This window comes from Vidua chalybeata, chromosome 7, assembly GCF_026979565.1.
Source record: "Vidua chalybeata isolate OUT-0048 chromosome 7, bVidCha1 merged haplotype, whole genome shotgun sequence".
NCBI lineage: Eukaryota > Metazoa > Chordata > Aves > Passeriformes > Viduidae > Vidua > Vidua chalybeata.
Window position 1 is genome coordinate 5,674,768 of NC_071536.1, and position 12,031 is coordinate 5,686,798.

A 12,031-nucleotide genomic window follows, 5' to 3' on the forward strand; every position below is an offset into this window, starting at 1 on the left:
GAGGGGCAAAAAAACCCTGAAAACACTGCATTTTTGCTGGAAAACAGTTTTTAGCTATGAGGAAAGTTTTTCTTCTAGCATACAAAGGCAAAAAAATGCATAAATATATCCATAGAGTCATCTGTGTATGAAGGTGTGTCTGCATACAACACACACTATGCATGCATCAATGTATAAACAAAGCCACAGAAGTTTATTACCTATTCATTTTAATTCATCCAGTGTGCACTGCTACAGATTTTAATCTAGAGCAGACAAAATCCAAAAAGCTTCAGCATAAAGGTATAAATCTCTCAAATTCTCAACAAGCAAACAAAGCTGACATTTTTGAAATAAAATCATTACCAGCTCATATGCTGCCATACCACAAAAGCCTATCCTTAAATAACTGCTGCATAATCATTCTCCCGGAGCGCTGTTATCCATCGGCTCGCTGCCTGTCCCCAGCCAGACGCAGTCTGCAAGCCACCAGCTCGTATCTACCATGTGCACGTCAGGAAAAGGAAAACTGCAAATTAGCAGAAGTCCCCGCAGCGGTGAAAAGGAGAAGAGGGTGAGTGGGAGAGGAAGAGGGAGTTCACTGGCCACAGAAATTTCCAGAACGACGCCAAGGCAGCCAGCTCCGCCATCATCCACTTACAATAGGATGCTGCACCTCGCGGCTGCTGAAGCCGTTTGTCAAGGGGCTGCTGGTATCAAATGCCTGACAGGCATTTTAATTGCATCCAACCAAGTGTGTCCCCAGGAATCGGGCCTTTAATCCTGTGAATATCATCAGCTGCTTTCTTTTGTGCTGCTGCCAGGCACACACAAGGCTGCACTGCACACAGGCAGCAGCGCGCCCGGGTTCTGCCGTGATGCTGATCCGAACCCCAAACACCGTTTATGGATGGCACATGATAAAAAGGAGGTCTGGAAGGATTTAGTATTTTCTCCTTTACAGATCAAGAAGGCAATTCGCTCTCCTTCTTTTATTTTTCTATCTAGTGCTGTTCACGTGTTGGAACCAGCCTGACTGTGCTATTTGAGCCTTGCATTTGCTTATTCACGCTGAGGGAAAATAAAACCAGGGAAAATGCAGAAGTGCTGCAGGACAGTAGGGGCAAGCGAGGACCCTTCAGGACTAACACAAGAGTATAACAGCTCACTGTGGGCTCACTGCACATTTCAGCTCAGAAACAAGTTATTTGTAAAGTGAGGACTTCAGTTTTACTGCCACTATTCAGTTGTTGTGTCTGCTTTGATCTCATCTCTTTATTTCAAGGCTTTCTTCAGGACAATATTAATCTCAGTAGGAAAAGGAACCTGTGAATTTGGAAATCACCCAGTGTTCTGTGAGGAGCTGGGGTGCTGAACAGCTCAGCTGGGAAGGGGTAGTAAAGAACAGGTAATGAAACATAAATGAATTTTTTAAAAGACTATAAGAAGAATGAAAAGAGGAACTGGTTTGTTTTCAAGCATTTTTAGTTTGTAATAAAACAGCATACACAGCAAAGGAGCAGTCAGTCAGGAGTAACCAATGAGCCCAGCACACACTTAAGGACTGAAGAAAGCTTAAATTTCCCTGCACTCAGGACACACAAGTCAACTAGGTTCACTCCCCAGCAGTAGGCTGGTGTTTCTCAGTCCCTGTGACAGCAGAGCACTTGACAGGGAGGGCTATCAACAGGAAAATTAAACATCTCTCCCCATCACAAAATTTGGGAGAGGTTCAACAAACTCCATTTATCCTTGAATGCGCCAAGGGGCTTACAGGAAGGAGTAACAAATTCCCCGTTGATTTCCAGGAACTGCCTCCCAAAATTCTGGGGGTAGAGGGCTGCAAAGGGAATCAATTCCCTTCTGCCTTCCCCCACAACCACAGGATGACTTCACACATCCATCAACCGTTGCATCAAACAGAAATTCCACCCTCGCTGCTATAAACAGATCTTAGTAACTTAAGCGCATCTTTCCTGAGCTGACAGCTTTTCCCCACTCTGTCAACCACCACAGCAGTGAGGAGGATGAGGAAATGGAGGAAGGTAGGCTGTGTGGTTCCAGCATGACAGTGGAGCAAGTACCACATGGCAGCAAAAAGGCCTTTTGGAAGGAACAGGAAAAAACAAGCCGGAGTGGCACTAGCGCAATTCTTAGACCTTTCCTCTGAAAACGCTTCCTGGGACTCCTGGGAAGGGGTGCCTGCTGCTGCCACTGCAAAGATCATCCACTGCAGAAGCCAAGGAAACCCTAATCCTTCCTCCTCTTCCTCAGCTCTGCCATTTACCGGTTGGTGCTTGTTCACAGCCTTGCTACGATCTCTCCCTCACTTCTCCAGCTCCCCTTCACTAGCCAAAGCAACTGGAGCTCTGGGAGGTCCCAGCAAAAACATCGTGGAGCTGGCATGGTGGAAGAATAAGAAGCCCTGAAAACTGTCCTGTAATTTCTCTCAGAGGTTCCTAACAGAACTCCCCTGGCTCACAAGGGATGGATACACATTGCCAGCCTGTGTCCTACACCCTGGAGCCTAGGGATGGACCTTCAAGCAGCTACCCAAACCACCTTCAGGCTGCCCCTGCCAGCATTTCCAGAGACACAATGGCTGCTGAAACAGCCCATGGCAAATGGTTTTGTCTTAAGATACTGCAAACAAAAACCATCTTAATCATCAAGTTTGTTCTGGCTGCCTTGAGTTATGTTTTCACACCTATAAAAATACTTCTGAAAAGACAAAAGGCAGAGGAGGAGACAGGGATGAAGAGACTAATCCAGATAGATGCTGGAACACAGAGAACACTCAGCCCTGCCTGAAATTTAACCTCATGTTTACCTGGCTTACTCACAGAAGTAGAAACTCATCACATAAAATCAATGCATCCCAACACAGTGAAAATACAAATGTAAAGAAGTTGACAAGTCAAAATCCTGGAAATTATTAAATTACATTTTCAGCATTGTACTTCTCAAAGAGGAGTAAAGACATTTACCATCTCAGTAAATCTCACCACTGTGACTGAGGCCTGATCTAAACTCTAAAAATTTTGCTGGTTCAGGGGGGGTTTATTTAATTATCACATTCACACAAGATAATGAACTCAATTTCATTACTGTCCAGCTGCAAACTGGGTCCCTCTGTGCAAGATGCTGGGCAAAGCAGAAGACAGCTGCCATTATAAATTAGAAGAGCCAAACCCCTAAAAAGATAAAGGTAGTGTTCTCATTTTCAGGATAATGAGGGGGTGGGAAGAGGAAAGAACAATCATCAGTTTGGGCTTTTCCAAGGTCACACACAACCTCTGCTCCCAAGCTTCCACAGCCTCAGCCTAAGTTCTTTCTACCCAAATCACTGCTGAAGCCTTGCAACCAGTGTTCAACAAAGGACTTGTGGGTTGGTTGCTTCTTTTTTAGCAAAGACTGGATGAACATTTTATGCAATGCCTAAAATAGCTTCCAATATCATCAGTGATGTAGATTAAGAGGCATAGGTCTACTGAACAGGAACTGCACCACTCTGGTAAAAATAGCCCTGGAACAAGGAATTTTCTTTTTATTCACTATTGTCTTAGCACTTGAAACAGGGATTACTGCCTTCTGGAGAGCTTAAGAGGAGACAAATGCTTCACCAGACTCTCTAAATATTGTCTGATCTTCTACAGTAGTAATAAACATCAGACTATCTATTTTACCATCCATTTGAGGGAAAAAATAGGTTTTATTTTTTTCCCCTTCTCAAGGCAGTGGAAAAACAAAATAGAAGAGCACTAATTAATTCAAGAAAAGCAGATGCAGTTTAGCACACTAGCTCTTTCACCAGGGCTGTGCAGTGAGGAAGGCTGTGAGGCTGAAATCACTGTCTTCCTCTCTGTGGTTACTGACAAAACAGAGGATGGATGTGGAGCAGTTATGAAAATCCACAGGCTGAGTTAGCAGCCTCTGTGGGTAACAAGGATTTCAAGGCAGGTTAGAAAGCTTCAGGATGCAGGGGGAGCCTGGCTTTGTTTTTAGTCTTCTCCTCAAAGTACAAGCATGCAGGAGCTGATCCGCCCACCTCACGCAGCCAGCCCAGGGCCCTTCCAATCATACAATTTCCTTTACACCAGTGGTGCCACCAGCTTTATATCCACAGCAGATCCCAACATCTTTACAGGACTCATCTGTCCTTCCTCCCAGTCCCCAATAAAACAGACCTGTACTGGTGACATTACCCTTTCCCAGCATTCATCCAAAGTCACCCCCTATCATGACCAGCTCTCTTGCACCCACTGACACACCAGCTGATAAAACATGGGGTTCTGTGCAGCATGGTTATATAAAGAGTCTTCAAATCCCAGGCATATTATGGCCTCTCTTTCCCCTACTTCAGCTTATTTTTGTAAACATGTCAGACAGAAACTTTCAGGCACGATCTCTCTTTTGTGAATCCTAGCTGACTCTCCTCAACTAAATAATTGATATGTGGAATATCTAGAAAAGGATTTTCTATTTCTCTGTGCCAACATGTCACTAAAATCAATCTGGAAGATGTAGGATATTCAAATACTCCCAGGTCTGGTTTTCAGAACAACCAATACTGCACTTAACCCTTTGAAGCCACCAAATTCTTTGGCTTTCTGAGGAAATCCTTCTTTTCTAGCCTAGAGACCAGTGAGAATAAAAGAATAAGAAAGCAAAATTCATTAAATGTGTCTGTTACTCCCTAAACCTTGCATGCATATGTGGCAGAAGTACTAGTAACAGCTGAAACACAAGCTTTTGTACAGCTACCCCAAAATAAACCATCCCCTCTGTCCTGGGTACTGCATGGGATGGGGAACAGCTATATCTCACTGCTTGTTCAGCCTGCTGTTTCTGGGGTGCTAGTGGCACTGACAGCTGGGCAAAACCAAACACCCCAACCTCAAAATCCAAAGCAAAAAAGTGAGTGAGCAATCACACCCCAAAGTTCGACATGGCAAAAGCAAACCTCCAGCTCAGAGAATCACTGAAACATTATGAAGACATTTGATGTGTCCCAACTGGTACAGCCCAAAAGTGCCTTGTGACTGCACCGCTCCTGGAAGGCCATCCAAATTTCCAGCTCATTCCCTGTGTTTCCCCCAATATCAGAAGCAGCCGACGGCACCAACCCTCCTGCAGAAACTAATTCCACCTGAGAGTGACTTTCCACAAAACCAGATGACTGCACTGCATCCAGGAATGGCTTTGAAGGCTGTGAGACAGAACTGTGCAGGCAGCACTGCATTAGTGGGAGGCTCAAAGATCACACCAGTGAACACACAGCCCTTGTCCTGATGGCTGTCCACGTGACAAGCTGTGCATCAAAGAGAAACACCAACTGTTTCTCCATCCTATCACATGGTTCATGACTAAGAAAATACTGCAGAGAGAATCTGTACCACTTGTTCTCACCTTTTCTCTCTCCTGGCCTACCAGTGGGGTGATGAGTCAAGACAAAAACTTGCTTACTGTAAAATATCAAAGCTACTGTAATAGAATTTATTAATGTATCCGTTTGTACTTCACTTAATCAGGTAACCTAATGCTTTTAAATTAAATGTCATGTCATAACTTTTAACAGAAGCCTTAGCTATTATTCTATATTAAATTCATAAATAAAATATTCTAAACTAATGAATCATCTGTTGAAGCAGATTTTGCAAAACATGCAATTAAAATATAAACAAAGCTGGCATGGTCTTAAAGACATAGAAATCAGTAACTGCAATGGAAAATACACAGATTTAGCTGTTTGTCTAATCATAGGTTTTGGATAGTATTTAAATTTAACTACCATTTATATTTAGGAAAATGGTTCTTTCAGTCAATAGGACATTGGTATATAGTTAATGCAGTAATGAAAACAGAGGTTTGCTTGAAGCAGGTTGGTATCTGTTACCCCTTCCAGTGAAAAGGTATTTGCTTAAAGATCTTTAGATTGATCAACTTGATCTTGATTTAGATCAAATTAAAGATCAGTCTTTTCTCAGAAATATGTTCTCTAACAGCTAAGTACTGCCTTCCTAAAAGCTGACAGATGATTATTTTGTCTTATGTCCATACTGTTCTTCAAGAAATATTTTTTTAATTTGGTTAGCTCAGCTAACTGCTGTTCCTCGACAGCAAAACCAAACTAGACAGGCAATGGAAATTGCAGAAACATGTAGTAACATGCAGCACAATTGGTTTCAACAGCTTCTCACTTAGCAACACTTTATGTAAGGAAAGCAGTCAGGCAGAAACCCATGGAAGAGCTCCCGGCAGCTGAGCCCTCCGGAGGGGAAGCAGCTCTCTGCTCACCTCAGAGGAGAGACAACAAAAGCAGCCTTATGAGCACGCTGCTGGCCGTCAGCCTGACCCACGTGGGTCCAGACATGGCACTGCCAGAATGATGTAACAGCTTATCCCCTCCTGACATGGGCAGCCAGGCTCAGCCTGCCCAACACCTGCCCTGCACAGCCTGCAGATTTCCAGTAAAACCAACCACAGTCAGCAGCCACTCCAACCTCCAAGACAAAGCCATGCTAAAACCACCAGAAGCCCTTCCATGACTCCAGAATCTTAACTCAGATTCTCCTTGGATCAGAATTTGTATTCATGCACGCTCCTGTAGCATTTCAGATAGAGGTAAGGAGAGCTGGCAGTGTGCACTGCACGTTACAGATACTGCCTTTGCAGAGGACCCTCTTGCAAGGGTTTCTTTATGGATCCTGACTATCACATTTACCGTGAAATGAACACAGCAGATACTGCAGGCTAATTCATTAGCTACTTATGATTGATTCCTGCTTTCATCATCATAAAAGCAGATTTCCTGTGGTTAACACAACGATTCCAATTCCCTCTTTGCTTACACACATTTAAGCCAGCCACTGCTCCACTGAACCCACAGCACTTACCACATCAAGATTAAAATGGGTTTAATGACTGGAGACTTGGATTAGGTAACTTAAACACAGCCTTCATTCAGCCTGGCCTCACAGTACTGTCCACAATTCTTTTTAAGCTGTTTGTACGTGTAAATTACTTCTCTCCTCTGGACCAGGTAGTTGCCCCAAGGGTGAAAGACAGTAGCTATTTCACAGCACTCACACTGTCCATGAGCTCAGGGTACAAAGTGAAGGGTGCCACATCCAATCACTATCACCAGGGAGACTTTTGGGAAGTGTAATGTGATTATAGTCAAATCTAGTTTATCAGAACAGGGTAGAAAACATGAAAGTCATTAGACAAAAGGGATTTTTGGATAAATGAAGGACCTTAGCACTTATCTCATATACCTCAAGGGACGTGACCTTCTTTTAGATGAAGCAGTACTTTGATCCATGGAATTTTAGATGACAGGCCCAAATGGCAGCATGGCCAGTAAGTCAGGAAGCCTCCTGCTGTCTCAATGACTGGCACAGGCTTTCTTGCTACCATAAGCCATCCAGACACTGGTTTACACTGGTTTCAAAGGATGGTACTGTTTAGCAGAGAAGTGATCCTACAGAAATTCTAGGGCACCAAGGAGAATATGATTTGGATTTAAAAGGGGGAAAGGCAGAGGGGAGGATGGAGAGAGGAGTTGCCAGTCTTGGCTTCTCTACCATCCTACCTGAGTTTCTTTGGAAGACTTCCATTCAGTTTGGCAGGGAAGAGAAGCATGGACAGCTCAAAAGATAAGGGTTTATCCTCTGTGCAAGGCTCTAGAGATACACATAACTAGAAAGGAAAGGCAGAATTAAGAGAGTTTAGCAGCTTTAACAAACTCTGCAAGTACATAGGAAGAATATGGTAGGCTTTTTAAGAGCCTGAATGTGCAAATCAAAATCATGCAGAAAACAGAGACAAATCCCATATATAGGAGGGAAAACAAAACTATGGGAATATAACCAGAAAAGCTAAGGAACAAACTGAATTATGATTAGCCAGGAACATAAAAGGCAACAAAAGAAGAATCTGTATGATCTGAAATGCAGACAGGACAAGTCATGGTTCAGCAGAGAGGCAGAACAATGGCCATGCACAGAAGGTTACACCTCAACATTGCTCAATTTTCACAAGACCAACAGTGAGCAACTACTGCATATGATTGTTTTAAAGAGAAGCAGAACTTCAGGTTAGAATAGGAAAGAGCAACTTAAGAAACACTCAGAACAAGGAAGACGCAGGTTAGAAAGTTGTGTGGATCCTCCCTGACTCTAGAAGAGTATTTCAGACTTCAGAACAAACCAGACAAGAGTCTGCTTTATCTTCACAAACATCTTCCCGAACACCACACTCTCTCTTGAAAGGTCCCTTGAAGCTGCGGAAAATTACAAATCAATCAGTAAAGTGCCATCTTCGCAAAGAATAAACAAACCAAGCAGTTTACAGCTATCTAAATACCTACAGGGCAAGAGCACAACTTGAAAAATACTTCTGGTAGTATCAGTTTGTCAGGAACAAATGCCAACAAATTCATCTCACCACTCCTGATTTTGCTTTTATAAAATTTGGGTTTCACCCCAAGTTAGGATACGTTTGTCACAGGAAAGCATCTTCCAAAACCAAGATCATTGCAGCCTACTGCACAGCAGCTCCCAGATCTAAAAGCAGGAAATCAAGAAAAAAAGGACTGAACAGCAATTTGACAGGAAAATGCTTACTGTGTTCAAAAAAAGACAAACCACAGTTTTGTTTATCCTAATGGGGATGTTATCCCTAAAACATTCAGATAATTATTCCATTTTCTTTGGTGGTGGTGTCTCAGCTGGAGAAATGCCAAAATGTGGGGTTTGCACAGTAAGACAGATACTGGCAAACTGGGGAGAGTCCAGATAAGCAAAAGGGAGAGTTTGGGAAAACATTCTTCTAATCTTTCCTTGTAAAGCACATGTTTTCAGATAGGTTTCTCTAAAGTAGAGAAAACCCAAGCAATAACAAAAATATTTCAGATAATATAATTTTTGAAGAGAAAGGAAGAAAACAATTACATTCTAAATCAGTGGGGGGAGGAGTGAGGGGAATCAAGGAAGGGGAAATAAAAGAGTAATTCACTGGGCTAATTAAAAGCAAATCTGTGTGTGTGGTAACTAGAACCCGTGCTACTGAGGAAGGTTAAACTATTTATTTTTATACAAAGAGCACCAAGAGCAGTGCCTAGACAGGCTGGCATCCTCCTTGAAGAGAATAAGGATTCTGTTGTCCTGAAGGCACCTAGTTTCTCTAACTGGGCAACTGGTACAGCTCCAGCAAAACTCAGCTGGCCACAGGAGTGAGTTACATTGCCTGCTCTCCATCCTTCCCAAGCCTAATGAGAACTGCAGAGTACAGCACTGCTCCCTCCACACCTTTCCACTCTGGGCCAGCTGCAGTGCTGGGAACCTCAGCCCCAGGCTGCCATTAAGGTCCAGAGAGCTGCAAAGCCCACAGCTTCAGGGACACTGGGGCTGGCAAAGGAATGCCAAGGGGAGCTCCTATAGGGCTCCCGCTACATCAGCTCAGTCTCTCAGAGGACAAGGCCTGTAGCTCTTCCATGTGAACCCCACCTACTCCTTCCCTCTTTGCTGCTGGAGGACCTCAGTGGGGTGCAGAGGGCACCAAGGCTGGCCCTGCCTCTCCACAATGCCACTCAGATTGTAATTGAGGATCTGGAGCCAACAATTTTACTGGGTCTGTGACCTGCCATCCCCTAGACTTCCACCTGGTCCATAGGGTGCAACTGGTTCAGATAAAGGTGTCCAACCACTTATTAACATCACCGTAAAGACTGGAAAATAAAGATGTTCCCAGCATTTGCAAGAAGGCTCCCTGCCTCTTTTTAGAAGGTTTCAAAAATAAAGTTAGTCTTTGGGGCACAGTGGCTCCTATATTTGAGCAAAAAACCCCATGCAATGATGCAGAACTTGTGAGTGAGAAACCAGGAGAAGAGCACTATTAAGAAAGACCACAGAAGGAACGAAGAGAAGAGAATAAATGGAATAACTAATACACATTTGCTCCAAGGTTCTCTCTGCACCAATTGGCAAAAAGAATACAACTGAATCATTAATAATTGAAGGAACTTGAAGACAAAGAGATTTTCATCCAACGTTAAAGGGATGAAAGACGGCTGTAATGAGAATTCTGATGATGAAATCATTTGCGGAGGGACTGGGAAAGAGGAGGTTATATTTTAAAGAAATGCTTCCTTTGTAAGACAAGAGCAAGCATTCTCATTACTAATGCAGACAGACACATCTGAAAGACCTTATTCAGCTGATGGTGTCACCAAACACCCTTCTGGACACAAGTTCTCCACTAACAATACTAAACAAGGATAAGAGACTGCTGTAACAAAATATAAAGTGTCACTTGTTTATTCTTTTTAGCCTCATAAATCATTTAAGGATGGATATTAACAAGCAGACAGTTTTCTGTGCCTTTCTTAACTGATGATTCTCTGCACATAGCTGATGGGAGCTTGAGCTTTCACTGCTTTTTGAAGTTAGCCTTGCAGACCAAATCAGGACCAACATCAGTAGCAAAGCACGGGAGGTGTTCCTTCTTAGGAGCTGAATCTTGTACAGAGGAATTTCCACTGACACCTTTTAAAGGCCCATCAGCAGTGGAGACAGGCACACTCATGTCAACCTCTAGCTCAAGGCCTGGAGTTTTGCACAAGACGGTTTCTGAGCAAAAAAACTGTGCTAAGAGACAGACAAACAGTACATTAATTTTACTGGCTTGCTGCCATATTCAAGGGGAAAGATGTTAATGAAACTCTGTAAGACTGAAATGGATTGTTTTCCTCATAAAGAATAAAAAGCTACAATTTCAAAAATAGAAAGAGATCAGACTAGATAAATTTCTTAAGAGGAGGAAAAATCAAAAACAAAGAAACAAAAAGGAAAAAAAAAAGCCAAAACCAAACAACTAAAAACCTTGTAAAATCAGTGCACAACACCACATCATAGTGGTAACACTATAAGCTCACATTATCAGAGCAACCAGCTCCAAATTACTGATCCCCTAAAGCTACCCTTGCAACCCTTCCCACATCCCAGTGTGGGGCTTGTGACAGTGCAAACCACAAAGGACTTCTCAGATTTACACTGTAACATCATCACTCACCACAGCTAACTCAATGAGAAGCAACTAGCAAGAAGGTGCGACAGAAAATGCAACAAGAGCATGGCTCAACCTGTCTGCAGCTCCACCTGAGCAGAAGCCATGAACAGGACAGCGTCCTCCTGCAACCCTTCACACACTAGTGGAACTTCTTCCCAGCTCCACACAAAGATTGTATGTTCTGGTCTGCTGGCTTTGCTCAAGTCATCTTCCACCATGCCCTGAATATCCCCACTGCCGTCAGCAGGGTGCCTGGAGCTGTAACAGCCACTCAGCCAGGTGAGTGAGGCAGAAAGGACCTCACAGACCCTGTTCTTGCTGTAGTCTGCCTGCAGGTACATGCACAGAGCCACAAAAGCCCAACAAACAGAATCTAGTTTATGAGGAAACTGAGCTTTTTTTTTTTTTTTTTTTTGTACTTTTTTTTAGCTGCTAGGGATCTTGTTAGAGATGTTTTCCTCATAAAGTGTTAGCCTCACCTGGATTTTGGGCACTATGCTCTTTTCTTGAGTCTCCCTGGGATTGTCCCTTGGCAGAACTCACACTTTGCCTGTGGCTCAGCAGCGTTCCAGCGAGCACAAGGGAAGCTCCAAGGGCCATTCCCCACCAACCTCAGTACAGCAAGTCTCTCCCAAGGACACACACTTACCTCCTACAACTGACTTCAGATTATAAAGCAAACCCCAAATCAACTCAAATACAACAAACTTGGGATGCAACTCTCTCAACAGCAGAAGTTACAACTTCCTAACATTCCATACTACCATCATGAATCATTTTTGCTTTCTGGTCAATGCAAACCACAAGCCTCAGAACTTGCAACTGGTAAAATCATCCCTCAACATTTCATTGCTTACATTCTGATATTAATCTTCTGACAGAGCTTTCACAGGACAAGAGATCAGTGAAAAAGGAATGGGTTTTCATTATAGAACTTATCCTCTATTCATTGCATATGAGTCAAGAGACTGCATATTGTTTT

The 12,031-nt window shown here is 43.2% G+C and overlaps 1 protein-coding gene across 1 annotated transcript in view; it reads right to left on the minus strand.

The window, feature by feature from the left end:
* MAP2 (microtubule associated protein 2) overlaps positions 1-12,031 on the minus strand; it is a 233,301-nt gene that overhangs the window by 137,747 nt on the left and 83,523 nt on the right. The gene's annotated exons all lie outside the window — the stretch shown is intronic.